The sequence below is a fragment of the Bidens hawaiensis genome, unplaced genomic scaffold, assembly GCF_021521415.1.
Source record: "Bidens hawaiensis isolate Kalapana, Puna unplaced genomic scaffold, B.hawaiensis_p1.1 tig00046752_1, whole genome shotgun sequence".
Classification (NCBI taxonomy): domain Eukaryota; kingdom Viridiplantae; phylum Streptophyta; class Magnoliopsida; order Asterales; family Asteraceae; genus Bidens; species Bidens hawaiensis.
The window spans coordinates 61,485-73,831 of NW_027498344.1; the positions used below are offsets into that span (position 1 = coordinate 61,485).

Below are 12,347 nucleotides of genomic sequence, written 5' to 3' on the forward strand. Positions count from 1 at the left end.
AGAAGAGACCATACCCTAATAATTTCTGAGATAGAAAAGAATGAGACCAGGCCATACTAATATCTGAGATGGTAAAGATAGCATGCATGCAGTATGAAAGTATGAAAGTGTGATGGTATGAGAGAATGTAGGTATGACTGTATGTATGAATGCATGGATGAATGTATGAATGTACGAAAGAAAGGTAATAGGTAAGTATCTAATATGTGTCTTCGGATGCGTATATGAAAGTAAGGGTATAAATGTATGTTGCCTGACTAACTAGAACTCACTCAGCGTGGCTGACTTTTAGTATGCACGCAGGTGAATAGGTTGAGGCAGCTCGCTTGAATAAGGACACATGGCATTGGACTGAAGATACTGGCATCTTGAGAAGAATGTTATGGTGTCATATTGATTATGTTATATGTTAAAAGACAAATTTGAATGATGTTAAGACAATATTTAAAATGCTATGTAATATATCGTTGACTTATTATATTCCGTGAAAAGTTTTAAGTAACTCTGATATTTGGAACTGTGTTTATAAGTAAATCCAACACCAAAGTAGGGCGCTGGGACCGGGGCCTTACAAGTTGGTATCAAAGCATAAATTCGGGAGAAATAAGCATCCTACATGCTTAGACTCGAACAGAGAATGGGACTTAAGTAAGAAAAGAAAGAAGATGTCATTTCAAGAAAGCAATGTGTCACTCAAGCAAGTTGGGTAAAGGTAAAGTACATGATTAATTTCATGTGTAATGTAAGAATGCATAAGTAAGATAGCTTAATAGCTAGAGATAGGAGTATATGATTACATGAACGGTTTGATTGTCTAACTGTTTAAAAGTAGAACTAGCACAAGTGGATTCACGACGTGGCGGCGACAGAGGGCATGTGTTTTTAGGGGTTTGAAGATGATGTCCAGAAGTGGCGACGACGACGAAGGAGGCGCGGCATGGACGGCGGCGACGGAGGAGACGTGGAGGTGTTTCTTGATCGAGTGTAAAGATCTTTGGAAAAGTGTGTGTTTTTAGGGTTTGAAGAGTGTAAAGATCTTTGGAAAATGCAGTGGCGGATCCAGAAACTTTAGCCAGTGAGTGCAAAAAAGGTTCAACATAGAACTCGCCTATTCAAACTAAAACAAGTCAAACCAAAATTTTCGGTTTGTCGAGTAAAAAATTTACATTAAACAAACTACGTATAGAAATGTAAACAATAAATTTCATTAAAGATTGTCATGCTTGCAGTACACACATATAATGTACATATGTGTAAACCCTCGGGTGAGCAAATGTGAAATTTCATTATTTTTGACGTTATTTTACTAATCTCGTGAAAATGACGTTAAAAGTAGCGGAAAGTTAATCAGGCATCATGTGGTGGCGTTGGTAGCCGAAAGACAAGGGTACATACACCAATCGGCGGTGTCCCGATGGTTGAGTGTTATGTGCCTTATGTCCAAGGCTTGAAGCAAAACTACTATCGAGTCGGGGGTCTCACCGGAATCAGCCTCTCTATTCCTAAAGGGTAGAGATAAGGCTGTCTACATCTTACCCTCCTCTTACCCTACCATAGCTTTGCTATTGGTGGGATATACTGAGTGCGATAATGATGAAATATCATTAGTGATAAACAAAATACATATTACAATTGACCTCTACGTGATTTCATCTTTTGAAGACGACCAATTACAACTTCATTCGTAACACTTAAAAGTGTTTCTTTTTCAACACTACAAATTACAAAAGCATTCAAAAAACCTTTTGGATGGGTCACTAAATTGTTTTTGGATGGGTCACTAAACTTTTTTTGGATGGGTCATTTGAGTCTTTAGACCAATATATATTATAAATTTATAAAATAAGCTATGGACTTGAGTGGGTGCAAACGCTCCCCCTGACTGAACTCTGAATCCGCCCCTGGAAAAGTGTGTGTTTTAGGGGTTTGATGGTGATGTCTAGAGAGAAAAGAAAAGACAATGTGAAGATGTTGATATTAGCTCTCCTTTTAATATCCCTTTCCCAAAATAGGATATTGTAAATGCATATTTATAGGGGATTGATGAGAAAGAATAATCAGGCTATGAATTACGCTGTGTTCCCGAGTCTCATTTAATGAGGAGAGGGGAAGGAAAGGGAATTATGACAGGAAAGAAAGGTAGGAGAAGGAAAATATGTGATTTTATTTTGTGTTCCCGAGTGACATGTAATGGAGATTTGAAAAGTGAGGGTGGAATAATAGATAGTGATACTACCCGATAACGATATAATGAGTAGCAGAGGATGTTGACTTAAAACAATCCAAAACCGGGTTTCAGTTTCTAATTAAGTTCATATTTGCTCTAATCGTGAGCCAAGGTAAACGAACCTTTTTGGTAGTAGAGGAGGTTTGCCATGGTCTGGAGTCGATATGATGTGGGTCTACACCAACTCCAAATAGGTCGCTCTTATGTAAACTCACCTTGAAATCAGAAAGAAAGAAAGAAAACGAAAGCAACGAAGAATACGAGGCCGATAATAAAACTTTGAATTCACCCAATCTCGAAATCCAAACTGATTGAAAATCTGCTACAACAGGCAAGAAGCACATAACACAATCAAACACATGTCTAAATCATTCATTGATTGTGTTTAAAGGTATCCAAAACAAAACCATTCACAAATTTTATGTCCCAAAAACACCCGTCTTGAAATTATAAAAAAAAAAGAATCCAATATCACATTATAATTTTGAGCAAACAGCGCGCTTAATTGTACAGAGCATCAACATTACACTCCCCGAGGAAAACTTTGACACTTCTAGGCGAACCACAATCCCCTTCAGCAATGATAGCTCGATCATTAGCAGCCATGTGTGCAATTATCTTGTAGATCATTTCAATCTGCCAAACAATACGTTAACTTTGCCCAAACTATTATAGATAAATATATTTTCTGTTATAAAAAAGAAAATACATACATCTTCAGGGGCGTGACATCGATCAGCTACTTCCTCGATTGATAATGGTTCTACAGGGTCCTTACAACTGGCAAATAATAATAATAATAAAGGCAATGCCGTTAGTTGTTTGTGTCATTATTAAATTATTGAAGGGCATTTAACATACCTGGCCTCGTTGAGAACAGCAAGTACCCTCTTTTGTAGAGCCAAGACTTCTCCTGCAGCTTTCTTCCCGGCTTCAACTCCTGATGTAATTTATAAAAAGCATTTGTGACCCATTTGACTTGCATTTATTAAATTTACAAATATCATGGTTTTCTTTTCATACTTGACACAAGTTATTTTTAACTTATACTAGCGTTTGTTACCTAAAAGGTTGGTAGAGTGTGTAGGTTTGCAAACTGCAGCAAATTTAATTGATCATCCAATACTCAAACTATATTACCTAACTACCCTCATTTTATTAACATAAGTCAAAGCTTTTTATTCACATATCATAATACCTCTTTCAGATTTTCTATTAATTTCTAAAATAATTACAACTCACGAGCTCTTTTAGATCTAATTAGAAGTGCATGAAACAAAATTAACCAAACCGTAACCGGCTTGAATATAAAACTGACGCTTTAGTTTCATGTTTCTAAAACCAATTTCTCGGTTCGGTTTTGCTATCAATCAAAAACCAAAAAAAACAACAATTTGAAGTAATGTATAAGAAATTAATAAAATGGTGTAGCCCAAGATTTTAACATCCAACTAATTTAACATAAAAATTTTTAATTTCAGGCCCAAATTCATTAATTTTGGACATTCATTTCAGCCCAAAATTTTCAAGCCAAATGGTAAAACCAAAAAAAGCAAAATTTAAGTGAAAATCTACTAATCATTAATTAAAAAAAATATATAAGTTTCAGGCCCAAATTCATTATTTTTTAACATCTTTTCCGGCCCAAAATTTTCAAGCCTAAACATAAAACCAAACCCATTGTAAAAACCAAAAACAAAAGCCGAACGGGTTTCAAAAACCCAAAAACCGAATTTTCGGTTTTGAATCATTTGAGCCAGAAACCGACCCATGCACACCAATAATTCAATTTCACATAATCACTTTCTAAGTACGCACACAAACACTCTTATTAGTGAACTTTCTTCAAAATAGTAAGTAGAAAAAGGAAAGAATAGATACCCGGTTGATGGTAAGCGTTCACGTTAATAAGTGATGCATAAATACCAACTGCTCGTTCATATAGAGCAATTAGAGCCCCAACCGAACGAGGGTTAACTTCTTGAACCGTCACCGTAACAGATTCCCTCCCATTTGCATATAGAGCTGACCGTGTTCCCTGCAAACCAGTAGAGTCTATAAAGAACCTCAAAACTACAAAAAAAGATTCTTATATCAAACGAGTAAATCAGATACCTGTAACATTCCAAATAAAAGTAGTCACCACATGTGACCCCGGGTTCAAGCTCCCAATCGTGACCTGGGGGTCGGTCACGTAAAACTTCAATGAATGTAGCAAAGAAATTGGGTACACCCTCTCTTAGCTGTTGAATGTAACTGCAGCAAAAACAATTTTCACTTGGTCAAACATCAGCTGTGTTAATGGCGGGACCCACGTTCTTGAAACTTACGCGTGCTTATCCGTGCTCCCTTTGTTTCCATAGACGGTAAGCCCTTGATTTACCTATTTAAAATGTAAGATAAACACCCTATTTAAAATGTAAGATAAACGTCAAACTTTCTGCAAATTAGCTATTATTATTTCCGTTTTTTTGGTATCATTTTGATTAGAGTTCTTATGAGTATGAAAATTGTTTTGAGGTTACACTTAGGTATTCTTAGGGGTGTACACAAGCCAAGCTACTCAAGATCGGCTTGCTAAAAGTTCGAATCCAACCGAGTTTGCTCGAGCACGAGCCTAAAATAAAATTTGTTTGATAAATGAGCCCGAGATCATACTTCACTTATCGAGCTCGAGCCTAAAAAGAGACAATTATTTCTATAATATTTTTAATATATATAAAATGTAAAATTTAATAATACTTTATATTATACATATATTTATTGTAAAAATACCTAACTAATATGTATATTACGGTCTACACATAAATTATAATTTATATCAACATAAAAACAATAACCATCTCATCATCATCATCATCATCATCATCGTACTCAGTATATCCCACCAATAGCAAAGCTATGGTAGGGTCTGAGGAGGGTAAGATGTAGACAGCCTTACCACTACCCCATAGGGATAGAGAGGCTGCTTCCGGTGAGACCCCCGGCTCGATAGTAGTTTTGCATCAAGCCTTGGACATAAGACACATAACATCAACCATCGGGACAATGACCGATTAGTGCATGTACCCTTGTCTTTCGGCTATCAACCCCACCACATGATGCCTGATTAACCTTCCGCCACTTTTAATGTTATTTTCACAAGAATAGTAAAATAACGTCAAAATTAGTGCAACTTCACTTTTGCCCACCCGAGGGTTAACACATATATACATTATATGCGCGCACCGCAAGCAGGGCGTAAAAACAATAACCATCTATTTAAATTAATTAATAATAATGTAGATTATAATACTATATAAAAATTATAAATAGAATTTACATATAAATAGCTATCGATTGTATAAATTAATTAATAAATAATAAATGAGCTTGAGCTTAAAAAAGCCCGGGTTCAGTTCAGTTCAGTTCAGTTCGGTTTGTTTACACCCTTAGGCATGCTTCTCTAACATATTTAGACTCTGTAGATATATAATTGGACATGCACATACAATAGACGAACCCGGGGGCATAAGCTTAATCATATAGCATATAAGAAAACATATACCCGATTGCCATCAAGGTCAAATTCCTTCCCAAGGGACTCCATGACCAATTGCTGTAAATATCTACTAAATAACAGAAGGCTGTCCTTGTAAGGAAGTACCACCATATCCTATTAAATCAACTAAAAAATATTATTTTTTGGAAGAAAAATAACAAATTAAATCTCAAACGCAAATCTGGAAAAAAGATTTGCTTTTTTTGTAGCAGTAATTACCTTTGATCCTACACCGCCAGAAGCCCAGTACCAGCATAACGCTAGCAATGCTGCAGGATTGTTCTTGACCTAAAAACATAATATTATCTTGCACGATTAAACATATTTCTTGTCTGACATGCAAAAAACACAAGGGCAAATTATTAATATAACAATTATTGTACCACTGGAGTCCGGTTTGCCTCATCCATTAGTGATGCACCAGTAAGCATCTCTTTAATGTCAATTCCCTGAATAACAAATTATTAAAACTATCTGAATGTGTCTTTAAGCATAACTCTCTCTTTTTTTATTGGCAAAAATGAATAATAATTATGAAACCTGAAGTGCAGCAGCCAGTAAACCGACAGCAGACATTTCAGAAGTTCTTCCACCGACCCAATCAAACATGGGAAATCTAGCTAACCACCCCTCGATCCTCGCGGTGTTGTCCAATAATGAATTTTCTTGTGTAATTGCAACACCCTGCATGTGTATTAACATAAGTAATAATATTAAGAAAGCATTTTTTTTAAACCATGAAGCTATCATTGAAACCAAGTTAATAATATATAGTGTTAATTACACTAATGGCCCTTGTGGTTTACCCATACTGCATGCTAAGTCCCTGCTTATTTAAAAGTTATACTAGTAGTCCGGAGTCCCTACTGTTCACTCAAACGTAACATAAATGGTGAATGGATGAAAGTTAACTTTTCTGTTAAGTTTGAGTAAAAAGACTATTAGACCCTTTTACTAAACTGCCCAAAACCGATACAGCCTAATAACTTTCACAAAATAACCTTAGTTGACCATCTACCCTCTAAAAATAATATAAAAGCAGAAAAAAAAACCTGAGACAAAACACCTGTTTTGAAAAGTTGAGTCCCGCTTCACGAAACGCCTTTTGTACTTCCAACAAACCGTTCCTGGTTTCTGGAGTGCCTCCACTCTGAGTCAAGTTTCAGAATCAACAATACGTTCCAGGTTAAAATTAGCCATTTTAGAGGGTCACTGGGTCAAACAGTACAAATCAGGTTGACCCATAACAAACAATATTATTACATTAATAATATGTAACCAAAAAATGATTTAGGAGGATTTGGGCATTAGAAAAATAGACTTTGGACAACTTTCAACCCGTTTGACCCATTCTCTTTTTTAAGTTTACCCACTTTACCCATTCATACATAAATGAGTCAAAATCGGTGTTCTCTTAACAAACCTTTGAAACCACTATAACAAGTGTAGAAGCTAATTCCGGGCCAAGTTGAGCAATTTGATGATCAATTCCCGCAGGGTCTGTATTGTCAATGAATCGTATCTGGTAATCAATGAACATACAAAATATGTAACTACAACAAGACAGAGAGATTTGTGCAAAACATTAGCAAGCGTGAGTTGTGTTATCCTAAATGTAGAGGATGAAAATGAATAACGATCCAACAAAGTGCCCTAAAATTTAGAGGACCATCAAATTGGCATATTTGATTACCTTAAGAGGAGGATTATCGGGTGCTAACGCCTCTGCAACAAACTGTGGTCCAAGAGCCGAACCTCCAATTCCAACTGAGAGAATTTGTGTGAAACGGCCTTCTGGAAAAGAAGGCGGTTTTATCTGAAAACATCAAGTTTAAAACTTGTATGAAAATGTGAAAAAGGAATGCAAATGAGAAACTAAAAGATTGTATAGCACTAAAAGGCGTAACCTTTAACACTTGTACAAGATTCAGCTGTAAATTCAAGAATCTTTAAAGACATGTGGTGTTAGTTTGTCAAGCTTTGATAAAAAAAAGTAGGCATGTAAACAAACTGAACGTACATTGAACAGAGAGTTCGTTTATTTAATAAAGGAACAACAAATATTGTTAATTTAGTTAAACGAAGGAACATGAACACATGTCTCGTTCATTCATTTATTTATGTGAACATTCATTCATTTAAATTCATGTCCGTTCGTTTACGTTCATTTATGTTCATTGGTTTTCATTTGTCAAATTCATTTAAAATTTATTGGCCCATTACAACCTAGTCTAATTTTAATAACTTTTTAGGCCCAACATATTGTTCTTCACATTACTTTTCAATTAATTTTAGCTCACTTATGTTTGTTTATCTGTGTTCAGCTATTTTCGTTCGTTTACATTTGTGAACCATTCATTTATACTGTTAAGGAATAAGCATAAACAAACAGAAACATGTTCATTTTCTTGACGAACAAAAACAAACAAGAAAACCCCATATGTTTAATTTTTCGTGTTTGATCGCTTGTTCGGTTAATGTTACACGAATGAACACCAACATGTTCTGTTCATGTTCGTTTGTTCCATTTACAAACCTTAAAAAAAGCATAAGATATAATAAATTAATATTCTAATATGAGTAATTTAAAAACTTTAAATGGAGGCAAAATCTTTAATAATTTGACCCATTTTCCGAATGAACTATGGTTTCGATAATCGTTAAAACTCGGGTGCTCCGTTTATTCAGAAATTATAGAAAAGAATAAAAAAAGACCATGTTGACTATTCACATGAGTCATCTTTTGACCATAACAGTTATTAATAGAAAGTTACATTGCAGATCAGAACTATTTTACTCCTAATCCTATTTCCTACTCTCCAAAACCTCAACTAACTTTGACTTTCAATGTCAAACTTCTATTTCCCATATTAAAAGTAGTTTCTTTGATATCTAAAGTCAAAGTAGGACAACTTAAATAGAATAAAGGGGGTATGAAAATTAATATAGAGCCATTATTTGCTTGTAAATCTATAGAACTAAAAATGAAGCATTTCAAAAAGGGCATGCAAATGAGAAACTAAAAGATCATTGTATAACATAAAAAGGTGTGACCTCTAACACATGTGCAAGAATCAGTTGTAAAATCAAGCATCTTTAAAGACATGTGTAGTATTAGTTTGTCAAGCTTTTAACACAAAAGCATCATCATCATCATCATCATCATCGTACTCAATATATCCCACCAATAGCAATGCTATGGTAGGGTCTGAGGAGGGTAAGATGTAGACAGCCTTACCTCTATCCCATAGGGATAGAGAGGCTGCTTCCAATGAGACCCCCGGCTCGATAGTAGTTTTGCATCAAGCCTTGGACATAAGGCACATAGCACTCAATCATCAGGGACACCGGCTGATTGGTGCATGTGCCCTTGTCTTTCGGCTATCAACGCCACCACATGATGCCTGATTAACCTTCCGCCACTTTTAACGTTATTTTCACGAGATTAGTAAAATAACGTCAAAATTAGTGCACTTTTACTTTTGCCCACCCGAGGGTTCACACATATATACATTATATGCGCGCACCGCAAGCAGGGCGTATTAACACAAAAGCATAAGATTCAATTAATTAATATTCTAAAATGGTTAATTTGAAAACTTTAAAGAGAGACAAAATCATAAAATTTTGACCCATTTTTCGGATGAACTATGAATACAATACAATCTTCAAAACTCAGGTACTAGTTTATTCAAACTTTATAAATAAAAACAAAATAAATAAATCATTTGGATTATTCAAATAAGTCATTTTTTACCATAATAGTCATTAGTAGAAAGTTACACCACAGATCAGAACTATTTTATACCTAATCCTATTTCATATTCTCCAAAACCTCTATTACTTTGCCTTTAAATGCCAAACTTCTATTACCCATATTACTACTATGCATTGTTTAATACATTGAATGCAAACTTTGTCATGTAACATTGAACATATATGTACTTTTTAATATAGTTAAAACTTTTTCTTAATACTCAAATACATCCATGAGACAAAAGAAAATTAAAAATACTTTGTTTGATATCTAAAGTCAAAATAGAACAGCTTAAGTAAAATAAAGGAATTACAAAATTTAATATAGCACCATTATTTGCTTGTAAATCTATAGAACTAAGGCTACTTGTTGTGGGGCGGCAAAGCTAAGGTGGCCGGGCCTTAACACCAGCTACACCGCTCTGGGCCGTTAAGGGGCGCCAGGTAACAAGGCTTTTAACAAAGAACCAATCACATCTTTTCACTTTGATTTAATGTCTAGTTAAACCCTTAACGCGCGAGTTAACAGGTGGGTTAGTTAAAGTCCCAGTGCCTACTTGGCAGTGACTTGATGCTTTAACCACGGATGAAGCATTTCATCATTAAGGTCAAAAAGCATTCATCTTTATCTTAACTATTTACACTAAGTACCAAACACTAATCATCATAACGTAAAACAAAGACCAATAAAGGAAACAAATAAACTAACTAACCTTACCGCCTACGATTTCATCCGCAAACGCACAAATAGCTTCAAGTGTATTCTCAATCTGCAGCCTCAGAAACGAATTAGGCGCCAGCTTGGGGTTCCTAAGCCAGTAATGTCCCACCATCCTGCCTTCATCCGGGTTCGAAATGGCCCCCTTTTCAAGCTCCTCCATGGCCTTAAACGCCTTGGCAAACCTGGGCTCCATCTCCTTGACAAAGTCATCGGTAAAGCCGATCCGACTGACATCCAGATACAGCCCCAGTTCCTTATGCTGGTACAGCCACTCAGTGTACCTCTCCCACAGCGCTTTCGGGTCGGTTTCTAAGCCTTTACTGGGTGCGGGATTGCCCGGAAAGGCGTGGGTGGTTGATGGGGTTGAGGGGGCATCACGGGCCACGGAATGGGTTAAGAATTTGTGGGTTTTGGTGGTGAGTGGAGATGGGAAGTGGGTTTTGGTGGGTTCGTCGAATCGTGGAGTGAATTGGGGTTTTGAGATGAGATTGGATGATGCTGCTGCTGCTGCACATAAGCCGGAGATTGAGGCCATTGGAGTCGATGGAATCGAGGGTGAGTGAGTTTAGAGAGAGAAGAAAGGGTGTTGTGCCATGACAAGGAAATCAAAGGAAATGAGGTGGGTTTTATTTTATGAGGAGGGGAGCTTTTTGGAGGGTTGTATAGTAGTAATGGTGTCATTTGAGAGAGTCTTGTTTGTTTTGTTGCTTGCTAACAAAAAGATCTACTCGGGGGATATTCTCTTTTCAAGGTGGGTTTGTGGTGTCGTCCGGCTCAAGCAGACGAGACTAGTTTCGTTGTGAACAATGGCAGACACAATGGGTTTCGGAACCCACTGTGGTTCGAATTTATTTTAGGAATAACAATTAAACTCGAACTCATAAGATATTTCCTATTGAGTTGGGGACGGCTTTGGGATTACTTTTGAAATTTTTCACGAACAATTACAAGATTTGTAATATGTCTGATTACCTTACTCATTTACCTGATAGCAAAGTCTCATTACCCAATTATATACATAAGTAACCTGATATAAAGTACAATTTAAAAATGATTATTTGATTTTTGATAAAATTGTTTTTAATTCTTCTCATCAGGACAAAGTTTGATGATCTGGTTGGAGTTATTGTTCCATGGGTTTTCAATAGCCTCAAACTCAGTCAAGGTAACAAAATGTGACCCAAGTCCTTGACAACAAAAACATCTCGAGGCTCAGGAAAAAGGGGGGGTTGGTTGTTTTGAATTTGGTTGGGTGTTTTGGGTAGGTTAGGAGTGAAGGGTTCGGGGGTAGGTGTATAAGTGGTTAGCTTCAAACATCCCTTTTTGACTTTTGTTTTAGTTCTACTTTGTGGGCCAACAAAGTGAATTAAGTTAGAGAGGAATGCAGGTGAAGCTCAACCAATGTGCAATCATTAGTTCAAGAACCCCTATAAAGTGAACTAGGGTTTGTGAATCATCTTCATTTAATCCACATTGCATGAGGAGGTATTCAAACCCCATAGAGTGTTCTTCAATTGTTCTTGACCCTTGTTTAACAAAGTAAAGTTTAGAGAAACTTTTTTAAATTTCACTTAAAAGAGGTTCTTCATTTTATGCTAACTTCTAACCTTGTCTTTCCTTTGTTGTTCCGGCTTAACCACCCATATACTAGCCTATCACCTAAGAGAATACGAAGCATACTTCCGTAACTTTAGTGAAATAATCTTAGCATTTATGTCCTCAAGGGTTTGCTTGTAATCAAATACATGCTCCACGGTGCGAAGACACTACACAAACTCGTCAGGATCAAGCTGATCATCATATTCATGGATGTCGACCTTGTTTTCGTTGTGATGATTACGTACTAGAGTGATGACCACAGGTTTTATAGTCTTCCAAATTGAAATTGTCATCAATTTTTTCCTCTTTTAGATGGTAGCAACGACGAGAATGAATGCTCTTACGCCCTGTTCTTGAGTTTTTTTAAATGAGGGAAAGGAAAGGAAAACTAAGGATAGTTAAAAAATGGGTGTGCTTGAGTTTTGTTTAGGATGGAAAGGAAAGGGGTAGGAGAAGTTATGAGGGATTAAATTAATGTATTTTTCCAATAAGTTATCCTCCCA

At 36.1% G+C, this 12,347-nt stretch overlaps 1 pseudogene across 1 annotated transcript; it reads right to left on the reverse strand.

Moving 5' to 3' along the window:
• Window positions 1–2,496: 2,496 nt before the first annotated feature.
• Window positions 2,497–10,944, reverse strand: LOC143596602 (glucose-6-phosphate isomerase 1, chloroplastic-like; annotated as a pseudogene). The gene is made up of 14 exons (XR_013146739.1): window positions 10,238–10,944; window positions 7,462–7,584; window positions 7,192–7,290; window positions 6,835–6,918; window positions 6,309–6,452; window positions 6,152–6,217; window positions 5,988–6,056; window positions 5,775–5,882; window positions 4,558–4,610; window positions 4,343–4,483; window positions 4,109–4,265; window positions 3,089–3,167; window positions 2,941–3,007; window positions 2,497–2,863 (listed from the first exon to the last, which is right to left on the reverse strand). The product of XR_013146739.1 is annotated as a glucose-6-phosphate isomerase 1, chloroplastic-like (transcript).
• Between the last annotated feature and the right edge of the window lie 1,403 nt (window positions 10,945–12,347).